At 41.3% G+C, this 19,232-nt stretch overlaps 1 protein-coding gene and 1 long non-coding RNA gene across 3 annotated transcripts in view; both read right to left on the bottom strand.

Annotated features, from left to right (window-relative positions):
• Positions 1-19,232, bottom strand: part of LOC136151348 (uncharacterized) — a 1,173,899-nt gene that overhangs the window by 1,028,844 nt on the left and 125,823 nt on the right. The gene's annotated exons all lie outside the window — the stretch shown is intronic.
• Positions 1-19,232, bottom strand: part of DCDC2 (doublecortin domain containing 2) — a 144,196-nt gene that overhangs the window by 9,830 nt on the left and 115,134 nt on the right. The window lies entirely within an intron of this gene.

Genomic DNA, 19,232 nt, shown 5'->3' with positions numbered 1-19,232 from the left:
AATAAATGAAAAGCAATGCGCTTTTTGGTGTAATCTCCTTTGAAGCAAGCATTCAATTATTAAAGATGTTTCCAGTGTATACATCAATCAAATCATCCCCAGAAGGAACACTGAGTTTTATACCTATACACACACACACACAAGGATAAAATCTATACCATAGCAAGGGCTTGCAAAGAAGTAAAAAATTTAAAAAACACTGCTTCTATAAGAGAGTGGGTGTCCATTAATAGACAGCCACATTATATTTTAAGTGTGCTTTTGTTCCACCTCATCAAAAAATGAAAGAAAAAAAAAGTTAGCAACTATTTAAATTCTTCAAAATCCCCAAGTTCTCAGCCTCTGCTTGTTAAGCTGAGCCTGGCTGATTGCCCAGCTAAACAGGGACAGTCAGAGCCTCCAGACTCTGGTGTCAGCGCATTGAGTGGGGGTGACCTGTACACAGAGCCCACGTTCCACGCTGCCACTCACCCAAAGAACCTTACAAGATCCAGATGAGGTTAATTTCAACAGAGGAGAGTAGACACATCACCAAGAGGGTGGGGTTGGAGGGTTTGGGGAGAAAGAAACGGAAAAGGTGCGAGTAAGAATCACAAGTTCAACTTGAGAATGTGAAGGAGGAAGAGAGACAGGCAGGGAAGAGCCCTTTCCCCCAGGTCCGATCACACTGTCCCTTTTACAGTGAAGGGAAGCAGAGCTCTCATACAAGAAGTCACCTCTCCTTCCTGCAAGAGCCAGTTCTCACGTGATCCCAAGGGATCGTGTTCAGACTTGAAGAAGATCACGAGGCCGGGGGGGCAGTGGTTCCTAGACAAAATTTCTGCCTACTGATGTCTTCTACAATGGTGATGTCAACTGGCAGTGTAAAATATATACTGTGCAAGATGAGACAGCTGTGGTCTGGTGGAAATAATGACCTCACAGAATTGAGTAAGGACCAAATGAGACCATTAAAAACTGGAAAAGCTACATATATATGCATATATATATATATGTTTATTACTGTTACCACTCCATTTTTCTTGGATTGAATGGAAGGAGTTGAGAGGTTGTCTGTGAAATAGTATAGTATAGGATTTGCACTAATGAAATTGTATTCTGGTGAGACACTTAGAACAGGATCCCATCTAAATCTCATTCACGGTGAAAACAAATAAAATACAGCAAGACACAGCAGTCACCTTGCTCTTATTGGTTAATACAGGTAAAACGCAGGCTGATGTTCAACTTCTAGTCCATTGAGATGGCTAGGTGTGATTTTCATAAACTAATCACCCTCGTTTTAGTTACTTACTTTTATCTTTGCTTCTGAGTTCGCTGTCAGGCACTTTTCACGACAAATTTACCATTCAATAGCCTTCTTTGTTTCTGAACTCTATTCACTCTTAAAAGTAATACAAATGTGTCAGGAAGACATACCAAAAAAGGATGACTTCCATAAATTAGTGTGTGCACTTAGGCAATGGATGACTTTTTAGTTGTAATGACAAGTTGGCAGTAGCCATTCATCCTGTTCCTTCTACCTCTGCCTGGAAGGATCTACCTTCACTCTGATAGACCCAGTTCATTTCAGTTTAGTCGCTCAGTCGTGTCCGACTCTCTGTGACCCCATGAACCGCAGCACGCCAGGCCTCCCTGTCCATCACCAACTCCCACATTCTAACCAAATCCATGTCCATTGAGTCGGTGATGTCATCCAGCCATCACATCCTATGTCGTCCCCTTCTCCTCCTGCCCCCAATCCTTCCCAGCATTAGGCTTTTTTCCAATGAGTCAACTCTTCGTCAGAGGTGGCCAAAGTACTGGAGTTTCAGCTTCAACATCAGTCCTTCCAATGAATACCCAGGACTGATCTCCTTTAGGATGGACTGGTTGGATCTCCTTGCTGTCCAAGGGACTCTCAAGAGTCTTCTCCAACGCCACAGTTCAAAAGCATCAATTCTTCGACACTCAGCTTTCTTCACCATCCAACTCTCACATCCATACATGACTACTGGAAAAACCATAGCCTTGACGAGACGGACCTTTGTTGGCAAAGTAATGTCTCTGCTTTTTAATATGCTATCTAGGTTGGTCATAACTTTCCTTCCAAGGAGTAAGCGTCTTTTAATTTCATGGCTGCAATCACCATCTGCAGTAATTTTGGAGCCCAAAAAAATAATGTCTGACACTGTTTGCACCCCATCTATTTCCCATGAGGTGATGGGACCAGATGCCATGATCTAAGTTTTCTCAATGTTCAGCTTTAAGCCAACTTTTTTCACTCTCCTCCTTCACTTTCATCAAGAGTTCCTCTTTACTTTCTGCCATAAGGGTGGTGTCGTCTGCATATTTGAGGTTATTGATATCTCTCCCGGCAACCTTGATTCCAGCTTGTGCTTCTTCCAACCCAGTGTTTCTCATGATGTACTCTGCATATAAGTTAAATAAGCAGGGTGATAATATACAGCCTTGACGTACTCCTTTTCCTATTTGGAAACAGTCTTGTTTTCTGACCTGCATACAGGTTTCTCAAGAGGCAGATCAGGTGATCTGGTATGCCCATTTCTTTAAGAATTTTCCACAGTTTATTGTGATCCCCACAGTCATTAGCTTTGGTGTAGTCAATGAAGCAGAAATAGATGTTTTTCTGGAACTCTCTTGCTTTTTCGATGATCCAGCAGATGCTGGCAATTTGATCTCTCGTTCCTCTGCCTTTTCTAAAACCAGCTTGAACATCTGGAAGTTCACAGTTCACATATTGCTGAAGCCTGGCTTGGAGAATTCTGAGCATTAGTTTACTAGCATGTGAGATGAGTGCAATTGTGCAGTAGTTCAAGCATTCTTTGGCATTGCCTTTCTTTGGGATTAGAATGAAAACTGACCTTTTCCAGTCCTGTGGCCACTGCTGAGTTTTCCAAATTTGTCTGCATATTGCATGCAGCACTTTCACAGCATCATCTTGCAGGATTTGAAATAGCTCAACTGGAATTCTATCACCTCCACTAGCTTTGTTCATAGTGATGCTTTCTAAGGCCCACTTGACTTCACATTCCAGGATGTCTGGCTCTAGGTGAGTGATCACACCATCGTGATTATCTGGGTCATGAAGATCTTTTTTGTACAGTTCTGTGTATTCTTGCCACCTCTTCTTAATATCTTCTGCTTGTTAGGTCCATACCATTTCTGTCCTTTCTCGAGCCCATCTTTGCATGAAATGTTCCCTTGGTATCTCTAATTTTCTTGAAGAGATCTCTAGTCTTTCCCATTCTGTTGTTTCCCTCTATTTCTTTGCATTGATCACTGAGGAAGGCTTTCTTATCTCTCCTGGCTATTCTTTGGAACTCTGCATTCAGATGGGAATATCTTTCCTTTTCTCCTTTACTTCTCACTTCTCTTCTTTTCACAGCTATTTGTAAGGCCTCCTCAGACAGCAATTTTGCCTTTTTGCGTTTTTTTCCCCTGGGAATGGTCTTAATCCCTGTCTCCTGTACAATGTCATGAACCTCCGTCCATAGTTCATCAGGCACTCTGTCTATCAGATCTAGTCCCTTAAATCTACTTCTCACTTCCACTGTATAATCACAAGGGATTTGATTTAGGTCATACCTGAATGGTCTAGTGGTTTTCCCTACTTTATTCAATTTAAGTCTGAATTTGGCAATAAGGAGTTCACGATCTGAGCCACAGTCAGCTCCCAGTCTTGTTTTTGCTGACTGCATAGAGCTTCTCCATCTTTGGCTGCAAAGAATATAATCAATCTGATTTCGATGTGGACCATCTGGTGATGTCCATGTGTGGAGTCTTCTCTTGTGTTGTTGGACGAGGGTGTTTGCTATGACCAGTGTGTTCTCTTGGCAAAACTCTATTAGCTTTTGGCCTGCTTCATTCGGTACTCCAAGGCCAAATTTGCCTGTTACTCCAGGTGTTTCCTGACTTCCTACTTTTGCATTCCAGTCCCCTATAATGAAAAGGGCATCTTTTTTGGGTGTTAGTTCTAAAAGGTCTTGTAGGTCTTCTTAGAACTGTTCAACTTCAGCTTCTTCAGTGTTATTGGTTGGGGCATAGGCTTGGATTACCATGATATTGAATGGTTTGACTTGGAAATGAACAGAGATCATTCTGTCATTTTTGAGATTGCATCCAAGTACTGCATTTTGGACTCTCTTGTTGACCATGATGGCTACTCCACTTCTTCTAAGGGATTACTGCTCATAGTAGTAGATATAATGGTCATCTGAGTTAAATTCACCCATTCCAGTCCATCTTAGTTCGCTGATTCCTAGAATGTTGACGTTCACTCTTGCCATCTCCTGTTTGGCCACTTCCAATTTGCCTTGATTCATGGACCTAACATTCCAGGTTCCTATGCAATATTGCTCTTTACGGCATCAGACCTTGCTTCTATTACCAGTCACATCCACAACTGGGTATTGTTTTAGCTTTGGCTCCATCCTTTCATTCTATCTGAAGTTATTTCTCCACTAATCTCCAGTAGCATATTGGGCATCTACCGCCCTGGGAAGTTGTCTTTCAGTAACCTATCATTTTGCCTTTTCATACTGTTCATGGGGTTCTCAAAGCAAGAATACTGAAGTGGTTTGCCATTCCCTTCTTCAGTGGACCACATTCTGTCGGACCTCTCTACCATGACCCAGCCTTCTTGGGTGGCCCCTCACGGCATGGCTTAGTTTCATGAGTTAGACAGGACTGTGGTCCATGTGATCAGATTGGCTAGTTTTCTGTGACTATGGTTTCAGTGTGTCTGCCCTCTGATGCCCTCTCGCAACACCTACTGTCTTACTTGGGTTTCTCTTACCTTGGACGTGGGGTTTCTCTTCACGGCTGGTCCAGCAAAGCGCAGCCACTGCTCTTTACCTTGGACCAGGGGTATCTCCTCATGGCCGCCCCTCCCGACCTTGAATGTGGAGTAGCCCACCTTCTCTCAAAGCCATCCTTGTCCCCTCAGGCCAGTTGTCACTCCTTATCTGCACCCTCAGAACACCATTCAAACTCTAATCTCATTGTACTGTTATCCTCTGCTTTGTGTGATATGAAAACAGTGAACATGAATTGCTATCGAGTAGATGCCTCAGACAATGCTTGGAATGACTGTGGAATAATGGGGAAATATCAACCTTAGCTTTAGTGAGCCCTTCTGGAAGTTTCTAGAAGCAAGGGTTCTTTCTTATTCATGTTTGTGTCCATCACTCCATTTCCCACAGGACTGTAATTCATGGTCTTGAACTAAACTCAAATGTGCCTCCCACAGATAAAAGCCAGCATAGTCTGTACCTGAAGAGACAGACTATGGTGACAAGACTCATGTCTATTGGGTACTCTGCCCAGTACCTGATCTTATGTTCCATACACTTCATATGCATGATCATACTTAAACTCACTGATAGGGCCCACATGGGATCTCATCGTTGCGATGGCTCATTATGTTGACCTCACAAACAAAGAATAAAATGATCAAGTGATCATTTTAGTGATCTCAAGTGATCCTTGAGACTGACCAAACTGCCCAAAGGACATTCTGTTTTCTCACTGGCGCCTACCTTCTCACAGCTACGAGACCACCAGATTCTAGACCTCCGGCTATGTGACCTCAGGACTCAACTACAGGCTAAAACTTAACCATCCCTTCAGAGAATTTTTCATTGGTGGGGTATAAGAGAGACCCCGTCAGAAAGGGAGGACACTGGTTCCCCTGAAGGGCCAGTCACCCTCTCGCTTCCCTCTAATAAATTTCCCTTTTCTTGTCTGACTGCCCAGCTAGCTCTCTTTTTCTCTACACTCGCCTTATACTAACCTCACCACCATTTGAGGAAATTGCTATTCAAATCCCAACTTGCAGACAAACAAACTGAAGCATAAAGAGTTAAACTTGTTCAAAACTCCACCAATAGAGACAGAGGAATATAAACACTTTAATGATCATAAGGCTGTACTATTTCCCCAAGATAATGTACGGAGCAACCTCCCAAACTCAACACCACGTTAAAGAGTTACTTCCAGTCTCATGTCTTCTAGGCCAGTGCTTCCCCATCACCAGGGATCTTGTTAAATGCAGGTGCTGAGTCAGCACTTCTGAGTTGCTGAATTTCCACCAGCTCAGGTGTGCTGATGTTGCTGCTCCCTAGAGGGCACTTCAGTTCAGTCGCTCGATCATGTCCGACTCTTTCAACCCCATGGACTGCAGCACGCCAGGCCTCCCTGTCCATCACCAACTCGTGGAGATTGCTCTAGCTCATGCCCATTGATTCGGTGATGCCATCCAACCATCTCATCCTCTGTCATCCCCTTCTCCTCCTGCCTCCAATCTTTCCCAGCATCAGGGTCTTTTCCAATGAGTCAGTTCTTCGCATCAGGTGGCCACAGTTTTGGAGTTTCAGCTTCAGCATCAGTCTTTCTGATAAATATTCGGAACTGATTTCCTTTAGGATGGACTGGTTGGATCTCCCTGCTGTCCAAGGGACTCTCAAGAGTCTTATCCAACACCACAGTTCAAAAGCATCATTTCTTCAGCACTCAGCTTTCTTTATAGTCCAACTCTCACATCCATACGTGACCACTGGAAAAACCATAGCCTTGACTAGATGGACCTTTGTTGGTAAAGTAATGTCTGTGCTTTTTAATACGGTGTCTAGGTTGGTCATAGCTTCTCTTCCAAGGAACAAGCATCTTTTAATTTCATGGCTGCAGTCACCATCTGCAGTGATTTTGGAGCCCAAAAAGTAAAGTCCCTCACTGTTTCCACTGTTTCCCCATCCTTTTGCCATGAACTGATGAGATTGGATGCCAAGATCTTAGTTTTCTGAGGCTCTAATCCATATACAACACAGGCAAGATCATAAATATACCACCATCCCCAAAAGATACCTTTGCTTAAAATTTCTAATTGTAACAATGCCTCACTAGATGAAAATCATATTTTTAAGTTAAAAATATTGATTTAATTGAAAACTGGGAGAAAATAGGACTGACTGTTGGGCTTCCCAGATAGTGCTAGTGGTAAAGAATCTGTCTGCCAATGTAAAAAAATGCAAGAGACGCAGGTTCCATCCCTAGGTCAGGAAGATCCCCTGGAGTAGGAAATGGTACCCCACTCCAGTATTCTTGCCTGGAGAATTCCATGAGCAGAGGAGCCTGGTGGCTACAGTCCACGGGGCCGCAAAGAGACAGACACGACTGAGCATCTAAGCACGGCACTGTCGACAGAATAATGCTCAGCCATAAAGACAGCTCTGCAAGATTTATTCTGATTACATCACCCTGCCACTCTTTCTTAAGAGTCACTTTGTAAAAAAGAAACACATCATTGCCAAGGCAATAAATGAGGAAGATATTTTTACCTATGCTTAAAGGTCTTCTCCCCTGGTGTTTATGTCGAATTTTAGCCAATTTGTGAGTAAAATTTAAAGAGAACAGTTTTCAGGTAGATACTGAAAACTGCTCCATCCTGACCTTTCAAGATTAGCTCATGCCTATGAGTAATTGTGTAATACTGTATTCTGCATAAAGCACAATTCTTATGTTTCACTGGAGTCAAGAAAGGATATTCATTATACCTCACCCTCTACACTCACTAAACTGATATACATAATAATCGCACAAATCATGCAGATAAATTTCAGTCTCACAGTCTCACTGACATCAAGAACACCCAGAGTGCAGCTAGATTAACAGACATATTACACATATATGGACAGTTACAGAAAACATGTACCCGAAACATAGAAGTTTTTGTAAGTTGAGACTTTTACCTTTTTAAAATCACGTTATTTATCACAAACAATTGCTCTGAATAGTTACTAGAAAAGTTATACTAGATTTTCTCCTTAACATGACACCAGTGTTGATATTCCAAGTGCCTTTTTGCCTGCATTTGCCTACATGCATACCTGATTGTTTATTTTGTAAGAGACCATCCTGAGAAAATGGTTGATTTGTATGGCAAGACAGAAGAGGTCTGGTACTTATTATTGCTGGCTGCATCCAAGTATGGATGGCTCAGGGGAAACCATAAGTATTCAGGTTTTCTAGATAATATGCATTCAGCTACAAAGGTTAACTTAGGATTCCTGAGTGGTAAAAGGAAAGAAGATGGAATATGGAAATCATATGGAAATAAGTCACGTAATATAGGAAGCATCAATTACTTGGAAGGCATTTTCATAGTCAGATGGGGCTGCTTAGATAACTTACACTTTAAACTCATATCACACCTTTGACCATAACCACGGCACCAAAAATTAGAAATGGGAAAAGCATCTAAATAGTGCCTACAGCTGATGTCCCACCCACTTTAGAAGTAAATGTTGATTTTTCTTATATTTATATCTGAATTCCCCAAGAAATGTATTTGAACGTTTAAAACCCTTGCTATCTGAGGTAATAGCACAAGCTAGAACTTTCCAGGCAAGAGAGCATACCTAACCACCCAAACATCCTCTCCATTCTTCCCTATCATTCCTGCTCCATCCTTGAAACATCCTAGACCTAGAAACTGGAGCTCAGAACACTACTGCCCCCCACCAAATAAAAATACCACCTTAGATGTTCATTTCTCGGTGTAACATTTGCTACCTTTGAAATTTGGGAGTAGAATTTGTTATAGGTGTTTCTGTGGATTTGATGGCAGAATTCAGGCAGAGATGTTGAAAGTAAAGAAGTTACTGCACTTGTTTTATTTCTGTTCCCATGGAGACTAAAATAATCTCCTACCCAAGCTGAATGAGGTGTTTGGAAATAATCAGTTTCAATTTTTCATGACAGCAAAGTACTGCTTCCTGTTTTCAGCTTTCAGAGGCTTACTTTCACAAGGTGGGGGAAAATGGCTTGGATGTGGTTTGAAGTATAATGACCTACAAAAAAAAAGAGTGGTTCTATTCATAGACGTGACACTGTAAGGACGTGAAGAGGGAATGTTTGGCCTGGCCACCCACTGACAGCTGACTAGCCTAGGCCCATTGAACTCCACAAGGGCCCAGACACTCATAAGAGGAGATATAAATACTTTAGAATTTATGTTTAAATAGCTATTTAGTCATCTTAGAAAAAAACCTACCCCATTAGGTTTTCTCACTTTGCAAGTAAATGTTATCTTCTTTCACTTACATCAGAAATTCCTGAAGGCTACGTTTTAATGTTTTAACACCATTCCTATCAATTAAACAGATCCACCAAGGGGATGTCACACAAACCTTTGGTGATGATGCACAAGTAAGTTTAGAAGCCAGAGCATCCTCATCTTAACTCTTCCTGCAGTGTGAGATGCTTGCAGCACCAAATAGGAATACAATTCACTAAGAGGAGGTTGACTTGAAGCTGAAAAGGCATACAGTTCCTTTCATTTCAGGGAAGGCAGTGGAGGCTGAGTAGTCCTCCACTCAGGTGGAACCCGTTCTGTTTGTGAGATACTTCAGTTCAGTTCAGCTCAGTCGCTCAGTCATGTCCAACCTTTTGTGACCCCATGGACTGCAGCACGCCAGGTCTCCCAGTCCAACACCAACTCCTGGAGTTTACTCAAACTCATGTCCATTGAGTTGGTGATGCCATCCAACCATCTCATCCTTTGTCATCCCCTTCTCCTCCTGCCTTCAATCTTTCCCAGCATCAGGGTCTTTTCAAATGAGTCAGTTCTTTGCATCAGGTGGCCACAGTATTGGAGTTTCAGTTTCAACATGAGTTCTTCCAATGAATATTTGGAACTGATTTCCTTTAGGATGGACTGGTTGGATCTCCTTGCTGTCCAAGGGACTCTCAAGAGCCTTCTCCAACACCACAGTTCAAAAGCATCAATTCTTCGGCGCTCAGCTTTCTTTATAGTCCAACTCTCATATCCATACATGACTACTGGAAAAACCATAGCCTTGATGAGACGGATTTTTGTTGGCGAAGTAATGTCTCTGCTTTTTAATATGCTGTCTAGATTGGTCATAACTTTTCTTCCAAGGAGCAATTGTCTTTTAATTTCATGACTTGCAATCACCATCTGCAGTGATTTGGGAGCCCAAAAATATAAAGCCTCTCACTGTTTCCCCATCTATTTGCCATGAAGTGATGGAACCAGATGCCATGATCTTACTTTTCTAAATGTTGAGTTTTAAGCCAACTTTTTCACTCTGCTCTTTCACTTTCATCAAGAAGCTCTTTAGTTCTTCTTCACTTTCTGCCATAAGTGTGGTGTCATCTGCATATCTAAGGTTATTGATATTTCTCCCGGCAATCTTGATTCCAGCTTGTGCTTTAACCAGTCCAGCATTTCTCATGATGTTCTCTGCATGTAAGTTAAATAAGCAGGGTGACAATATATAGCCTTGACTTACTCCTTTCCCGATTTGGAACCAGTCTGTTGTTCCATGTCCAGTTCTAACTGTTGCTTCCTGACCTGCATACAGGTTTCTCAAGAGGCAGGTCAGGTGGTCTAGTATTCCCATCTCTTTCAGAATTTTCCACAGTTTGTTGTGACCCACCCAGTCAAAGGATTTGGGTTAGTCAATAAAGTAGATGTTTTTCTGGAACTCTCTTGCTTTTTGGATAATCCAACGGATGTTGGCAATTTGATCTCTGGTCCTCTGCCTTTTCTAAATCTGACTTGAACATCTGGAAGTTCACGGTTCACGTACTGTTGAAACCTGGCTTGGAAAATTTTGAGCATTACTTTGCTAGCGTGTGAGATGAGTGTAATTGTGCGGTAGTTTGAGCTTTCTTTGGCGTTGCCTTTCTTTGGGATTGGAATGAAATAGAAGCCCCTTATCTCCCAGCTTCTGTTCCTTGAAGTGTCCAGACACAACGCCAAACGTGTAGGGAGGACCCCCACCTACGCCCCCAGTAGGCTGTGTCTGTGTGGGGAAGTGGCTTTTCCCACTACAGTAAGGGGTTTTGTTTCTTCCATGGCAAAAAAAGAAGTCAAAACCAGCCTCCCTTCTGGTTCTCAACATTTTATAATTCTTATTTTAACACTGTAGTTCATGTGAGCGTGCTCAGTCACTCAGTCGTGTCTGACTCTTTGTGACCGCATGGACTATACCTGTCAGGTTTCTTTGTCCTTGGAATTTTCCAAGCAAGAATACCGGAGTGGGTTGCCATTTCCTCCTCTAGGGGATCTTCCCAACCCAGGGATTGAACCTGTGTCTCTTGCATCTCCTGCATTGGCAGGCAGATTCTTTGCCACTGAGACTTATTTTAATGTATCAGTCCTGAATATTCACCAGAAGGACTGGTGCTGAAACGGAAACTCCAATACTTTGGCCACCCCTTTCGAAGAACTGACTCATTGAATAAGACCCTGATGCTGGGAAAGAATGAAGGCAGGAGGAGAAGGGGATGACAGAGGATGAGATGGTTGGATGGCATCACCGACTCGATGGGCATGAGCTGGAGCAAGCTCCATGAATTGGTGATGGACAGGGAGACCTGGCGTGCTGCAGTCCATGGTGTTGCAAAGAGTCGGACACGATAGAGCGACTGAACTGACTGACCAAAAAGTTCATTTAGGTTTTTCCGTAACCTCTTAAAGAATGAATAAACACATTTCACTGAAATATTTTAATAAATCCATTTCACTGAAAAAGATTTAGGGGTCTGGTCAGAAGCAACAACCTTTGTCATCTTTCTGTGTGTTTTATGGCATGTGAACAGGTAACAGAAACAAGCTCTCCATTGACCTTATCATTCATAAGAGAAGCTGTAAGTGACCTCTCATTCTCTAAAAGGGACAAGACTATGTCAGCGGGCATAGTCAAACCTCCTATTTCTGGTGATAGCTTCTAGGCTGCAGATTCTTTAAAATGCCATTGTGGGGAGTGAGGGATTGAGATGGGGAACACATGTAAATCCATGACTGATTCATGTCAATGTATGGCAAAAACCACTATAATATTGTAAAGTAATTAGCCTCCAACTAATAAAAATAAATGGAAAAAAATAAAAAATAAAATGCCATTGTGTTCTGTATGTGTGGATCATGCATCACAAACTCAAATGCCCCCAGGGGTTGGGCAAATAACATGAGTGTGTAGTTCAGGACAGGTGTGAGGTAATAGGGAGTGCTGAGACCTGTGGGAAACAGAAGAGTGCCCAGGGCTTCCCTGGTGGCTCAGGGGAAAAGAATCTGCCTGCCAAGGTAGGAGATATGGGTTCAAGTCTTGGGCCGGGAAGATCTGACATGCCACAGAGTAACGAAGCCCATGTACCACAAACATTAAGCCTGTGCTCTAGAGCCTGCAGACCACAACGACCGAGCCCACGAGTCACAACTACTGCAGCCCATGTGCCCCAGAGCCCGTGATCCACAAGAGCAATCACCACAATGAGAAGCCCCTTATCACAGCTGGAGAGTGGGTCCCAACTTGCCACAACTAGAGAAAAACCTGCGCAGAAACAAAGATCCAGCACAGCCAAAAATAGATAAATAAATAATTTTTAAAAAGAGAGAGCACGCATACAAGGCCCACTAAGGAGATTCTATACTGTAAGCCTTGTGCCGGACAAAAAGATTGTCTCTTAGGAGCTGGGTCACAGGCTGCCAGCCTGTCCTCCTTGGTGCAGAATATATGAAGACAGTTTATTTTCACAGTGATGAATTCATGTGAAAGTGATTTCTGGTTAAACACAGCAGATTGAACAAATGTGTGGGGTTTTTTTTTTCTTAGCTGTCTTCTGATTCCCCTCTAAAATTTAGGTAAGGGAAATTTTTAATGGGATGAACCTCTAGGGGCCTGAAAAGGAAAATGGCTCCCAAACCTGGGAAACTGTCAAGCTAGTGGATATGGGGCCAATAACAGCAGAACTGAGGAAGCTAAAATTTGAGTTTGTAGGAAGGCAGGGAGAGCCAAGAAGCAAGCTTTGCATGTTGAAAAAAACTATAGAAGGGATTGGAGGCACCATCCATCTCTGAAAGCAGGGGCATAAAGTGAACTAGAAATATGTGGATTGGCTTAGAACCTTTAAAAGAAGGAGGTAGGCTTCCAAGATACCGTTTCTGCCCTTGGAGAAATAAAGGAGGCTTATTCTTTAAAGATGTTGAACCATAAAGAGGCTGGACTCAAGCACAGTGAGAAAAAAGGCACCAAACTGAAACCCAGAAGAATAAACCCCTCTGCTTAAACTGTCTTTTAATTAAGGTATCCATGCCTCCTTCCCACAGTCAGATTCCAAAATACTCACAGCCAAGCTTACACCATCATAACAAGAGATAGAAAGATTTTACTAAACAGAAACAGACCAACCCAAAGGAATAACACAGACATTGAAAACTAGAGGTATGTCAATGAAATATAGCAAAATCAACCACTAGAGTGAAACTTCATTAGCTTGATGAGCTCTGCCAATGCACACAGAGTTCCCTAAACTAAACAAGAGTTTAGTTGCTTCACTCTAAACTCTAACCATACACCTTAAATTTATACAATGATACATGTCAAATATATTGCAATTTTTAAAAAGTCTAACCAGACAGCCAAGGAGAAACTCTAACATGGAAACAGAGATCAAGAAGGTAGAAAGAAATAAGGGCGAAAAAAATAAACAAACATAGTTCAGGAAAAGAAAGTTTAAAATAATAGATTAATCCTTGGAGACAGAAGGGAAGATATCACATATATAAAACAAGAATAGGATGCTATAAAAAGGAACAGTCACAGAATATGAAAGAGTTCTTAAAAATTAAAAATACAATGGCTTGAAAAAAAATCAATAGATGGGAAATAAATTCTGAAGCTTGTTGATTTTTTTTAAGTTGAGAAAATAGCAAAAAAAATCCATAAAGATATAGGAGATCCTATACCCAAATACTTGGAGCTCCAGAAGAAAGGTAGAGAAACGGAGAGAAGAACATTAACTAAGAAATATTTTTTTCCAGAACTGAAAAATAAACATTTTCAGAATAAAACAGCCCAGTAAGTACCCAGTCCAATAAATAAAAAGACCTGCACCAAAGCATGTAACTGAAAATTGTCAGAACACCAAGAAAAAAGAAAAGAGTTTTAAAGCTTCCAGAGACAGAAAAAGGACTATTTACAGAGGCCCAGGAAACAGAATGCCATCAGACTTCCCAACCATTCTAGATGGAAAGGACAGTTGAGCAACACTCTCAGGATTCTGAGAGAAGCTATGTCTAACCTAGAATTTTATATCTAGTCCTGCTTACAATCAAGTTTGAGTAAAGAAAAAAAAAAAAAAAGACATTTTCAGACATGCAGAATCTCAAGAAATGACAGTGCCTCCCATGAAGCTTTTCCCAGGCAGCTGTTAGAGGTGAGCTCCACAAAACCAGCAAAGGTATGACCGAGAAAGAGGAAGATGCAGAACCTAGTAGGGAACCCACCCACTTGAGAAGCAAAAGAACTTCCCAAAATAATGGGGCTGAAAAATACCAGGAGAATTCTGAAAACTAGATCCAAAAACCAGCTAACCAGCCTGATGACTGAGGCAGACGACTGAAGGGCTTGAGGAAAAGACGAACTTGAGATTAATTTATTACTGTCACTGTGTACATTTGAGTACATCAAGAAGAGATCAATAGTTCTGGTAGTTTGCAGATGGCTTGGAAATAGCTACACAGATGACAAAACTAATCAAATGAAACCTTAGAAAACTAAGCAAAAAAAATTTTTTTTAATATAGGCAATTACTAAAATAGGGAGGAGGAAAAAATATTACCAGAGAAAGAAAAAGTGACTATCCTATAGGGCTCAGCTAAAATAATACTTCCAGACTAAAAATAATGTGCAGATAGAACAGTGATTTGGGAAAAATATTACTATAAAATTAGAATGTAACAAAAGAAGGAGAAAGGTGTGTGTGTGAATATGGCTTGATTTGGTGGGGGGAGGGGGAGGCAGGAGTTGGTAAGAGATCTAAATAATTATCTCCCATCATCGTTACAGGTAAAAGTAATAAATAATGTCTAAGTTTGAAAAGTAAAATAAGGCATTTAAGATGTCACCAATTAAAAGGATCTCCATTTTGTTATATGTCTTAGAGTTTTTAAAATGCCAATTAAACTGGCATGTCATCACTTGTAAGGCTCAAAGATCTCAGAGGTATTAAAATAGAGTGAAGAGAACATGTGGTTTAGAAACATAGCCATGTATTCCATGAGAAATAGCTAACAGCTCAAATCAGATCTGTAGAGCAGGAATCCAGGTGGGAAAGGCTGGGACAAGTGGCTGCTATTTTTGTCATAATTTTTGTTAGATTGGTTGATTTTTTAAAAGAGTATATGTGCAACTTTGTTATTACGGATTTATTAAGTTTTAAATCAATCAATAACAAAATAGTATATATCAAAACTCCAATTTAAAAAAAAAACCTTTCACTGCTCCTGTGTTCATGATGCTTAAACGTCATTTAAAGAAACTATTTACCATTAAAAGAAAAATCTTGCAATTCTCATTTTATTACTGATTTTAGTGGTTTTAGTTGCTAAGTCATGTCCGACTCTTGCAACCCCATGGACTGTAGCCTGCCAGGCTCCTCTGTCCATGGGTTTAGAAACACATGGGACATGGGATTCTCTAGGCACAAATACTGGAGTGGGTTGCCATTTTCTTACTCAAAATCTACTACAAATGGATAGAAAATGCTATAAAACAATCCAAGACCACTCTGAAGTTACTATCTACATTTTCTGCTCTCTTTTCTCAAATGGCACAATATCCAAACTATAATTGCTTCTTGCCTATTTTATAGGTATTTATTTGTCTGTGTCTTTGAGATGGTGACTTCTCCTGCCTGATCTTTACCTACTAGAGACAGTTTACTTATCTATAATGGAACAGTTTCATTTCTTGCCTCCTTAGCTTAGAAAAGCATCAGTTTATAAATGGAGCATATTGACACATACGTCATCAGTGCTAGGGTACACAACCACAGATATTGGATAATCAGGCACTTGCTTCACTGCTTATGGGAAGCCAGATTGATTTGCAATATGCAGGCAAAAAAAATTATTTTTTAAAGGAGTATTTTATTCTTATGAGGCCTAAACTCTTCCCTGAGAAAAGAAATCAGTTTTGGCCTCCCCAAATCCATGAAAGAATGTGATATTCCTCAGTTTCCCACAGGTCTGGCAGTGTTAGACTCAGGATTGTTAATTTGTCTCTAAAAAAAAAAAAAAGTAGGCATCTAGACCTTGGGACAGAGCTCAAACATGGTTTTAGCTGAAATTAGTACACAACGCCCCATTACACACACTTAACCACACAAACACAAAGCCAGATGGGATGTAGAGGCTGAGCGAGATCTAAAATTTTACCATACTTAACAAGCTGACACATTAGCCTGCCATCTTTTCAAGGATGCTGGCAGAAGACAAGAGTCTACTGGCTCAGAGACAAAGGACTTTACTGCTCACAGCAACAGCAATAGCCAGAGGATTGGCATTTGTACCTACTGCCCAAGGCTCCGTTCCCACAGGGCATTGTGAAGGGGGCAATACACACGGTGACTTGCATTACCCGGAAGAACCCCAAGTTTAGGGAACCCAAAGCATTTTTTCCAAATATTTTTGTGATAAAACAAACATAACATAAAATTTTACCATTTTAACTTGTCTTCAGCATACAATTCAATGGCACCACATCTTTTATAATGGAGAGTAAACCTGCCTGACCTTTGCACCATAGGGAGATACTATCTTTACTATACTGACCCATAAACAAACCTAGACTTTGCTCCACACCAGAATTTTTTAATCTCAGCACTGTTGACATTTTGGGCTGGATACCTCTTTGTCGTGAGAAGAGTCAAGTTGTGAGGAATTACAAGATACTGAGCAGATTCCTTGCACCCTACCCATTAGATGTTAGTAGCGCTCGCTCATTTATAATGATCAAAAATGTGCCCAGAAACAGCCAACTGTCCCCTTGGAAGCAAACCACCTTCAATTGAGAATGACTGTTTCAGAAGAAGTCACTATCTCTGTGTTTGGAGGCTGTTCACTAGGCAAATATCCTTGATAAAGCAGTCCCGAACAAAGGCGATCTGTGCCTTTACTCACGAAACATGCAAAAACACCAGCGATCCGTGGTTAGCTGCCTCTCAACAGAGGCCTTAATCCTTACTTCTGAAACGAGATCTGTTTTTCAGACATGTATAAAGTACTTGTCAATCTGCACTTGATATTTACATACACACACACACACACACACATCCTTCTTCATGGTCCTTTGACTAAAGTTACAACAAGAACCACTGAGATGATGAGAAACAAGTTCAAAGAAATGAAGCAGGTATGGCCCCAAAGGAAATATGCTATTCTGCTGTGCTTAGCCGTGTCCAAATCTTTAAGACCTCGTAGACTCTAGCCCGCCAGGCTCCTCTGTCCACGGGGATTGTCCAGGCAAGAATACTGGAGTGGGTTGCCATGCCCTCCTCCAAGGGAACTTCGCAACCCAGGGATCAAACCCAGGTCTCCCTCACAGCAGGGAGATTCTTTACCATCTGAGCCACTAGGGAAGCCCAAGAATACTGGAGTGGGGAGCCTATCCCTTCTCCAGCGAATCTTCCCGACCCAGGAATCGAACCAGGGTCTCCTGCGTTGCAGATGGATTCTTTACTAGCTGAGTTACCCGGGAGGCCCCAAGAGGAAATAGCTGAGCCCAGGAGTATATGACGGATATTTCCTTTCTTATGCAAGAATTTTTTTCCCTTCCTTGGGTTGATAATTGACTTTTTGCAGGGAGGAGGGCATTTAATACTCTTCCCCCACATCACTTCTGTGCTTTGAAGTTAGATCTGGATACAAATCCCAATTCTTCTACTTAACAGTACAATTGATGAGCAAGTAATGCTACCTGTAGGAGCTTACTTTTCATATATAAGGTGGGGGTGATAAGACCTACCTTACAGGGTTGTCATCACAATTCTATGAGCTAAAAGTGCCTAGTACAGTGCCTGGCACTCAGTAAGTACTGAATAAATTATAGTTATTGCTTCATGAACATCACCATTAGGGCAGGTCCTCAGCATCCCTGGTGGTTCAGATGGTAAAGACGCTGCCTGCGATGCAGGAGACCAGAGTTCGGTCCCTATGCAGGGAAGATCCCCTGGAGAAGCAAATAGCAACCCACTCCGGTATTCTTGCCTGAAAAATCCCATGGACAGAGGAGCCTGGCAGGCTACAGTACATGGAGTTGCAAAGAGTCAGACACGATGGAATGACTAACACTTCCACTTTTTTCTTTTCTGTTCTTACTTATGATCAGCTTTACACTAATGTCTCCACACTCTTGCTTGGTTTTTCACATTATTTATGACATAGCTGCGTAGAGCAAAGATCTATGGAGCAAAGATTACCAGGTCACAGAGAGAATGACTCTAAGACCTGACTTCATAAGCATCTCAGGCCAACCTCTTGAGCAAGACAATCCTAGCTCCATTACCAATAGGTTCAAAGAAATACCTAAATAGGTCAAAACCTACTCTGACCTTTTTGTTACCTGGTTTTCTTTTCTTCAAACTGACATCAATTTGTTGAAATTACCCAGCCTTTAGCAATCTGTTTAATCAGTCTCTCTTGCATACTTGTATTTTAATAGGCTAGCATTCTTGTGTCAAATAAAAAATCAAGCTCTGCAGACTCTTTCCAAGGCTGTTCAAGTATTATCGAGATCAATTTCCCCTACATCCCCTCCTCTTTCCGTTGATCATCCATCTCACGAGTAAAGAAATACCTATCACAGATTACAAAACTTAAGTGATTAACAGAGAGATCTCCCTTCCGTAATAAAGCTATGACCTTCCCTTGATATTTGGCATTTTTGACTCTGGAATATAAATTAGTCTTGGTTCCCACTGCTCTTAGGTGTTGTACAAGCGTGATGATTCCTCTTCTTTGTCTTAAAATATAATATTTAATTATAGCTTCACCGAAGACTTAAAATCCCAGTTTCCCTCAGGGAAAAAACACCTACAACTGGAGTTTATGAAAAATTGCTAGTTGTAGCTAATCCTGGGTAATAAATTGGATTTTGGAAATCTGTGTGATTTTTAACATACTAAGCTTCTCATCAGGAAGGCGACACTCACAGAAAATGCCTGTGGAATAATCAGGCAGTAACTTCACTGCTGCACTATTAAGACAAATACAACTGAGCATATCATCTACGGAATTTGTCGGATTGTGAAATTTGCTCTTTCAAAAGGAAACATCACATAATACTCAGAGAACAAGTGGCAATTTCTGGTGATTTTTGTATTCCCTTGAGCCTGGGATTATGAATTCCCCCTCCTCACTTAAA

The sequence above is a fragment of the Muntiacus reevesi genome, chromosome 20, assembly GCF_963930625.1.
Source record: "Muntiacus reevesi chromosome 20, mMunRee1.1, whole genome shotgun sequence".
Taxonomy (NCBI): Eukaryota; Metazoa; Chordata; class Mammalia; order Artiodactyla; family Cervidae; genus Muntiacus; species Muntiacus reevesi.
This window is presented reverse-complemented; position numbering and strand designations above follow the sequence as displayed.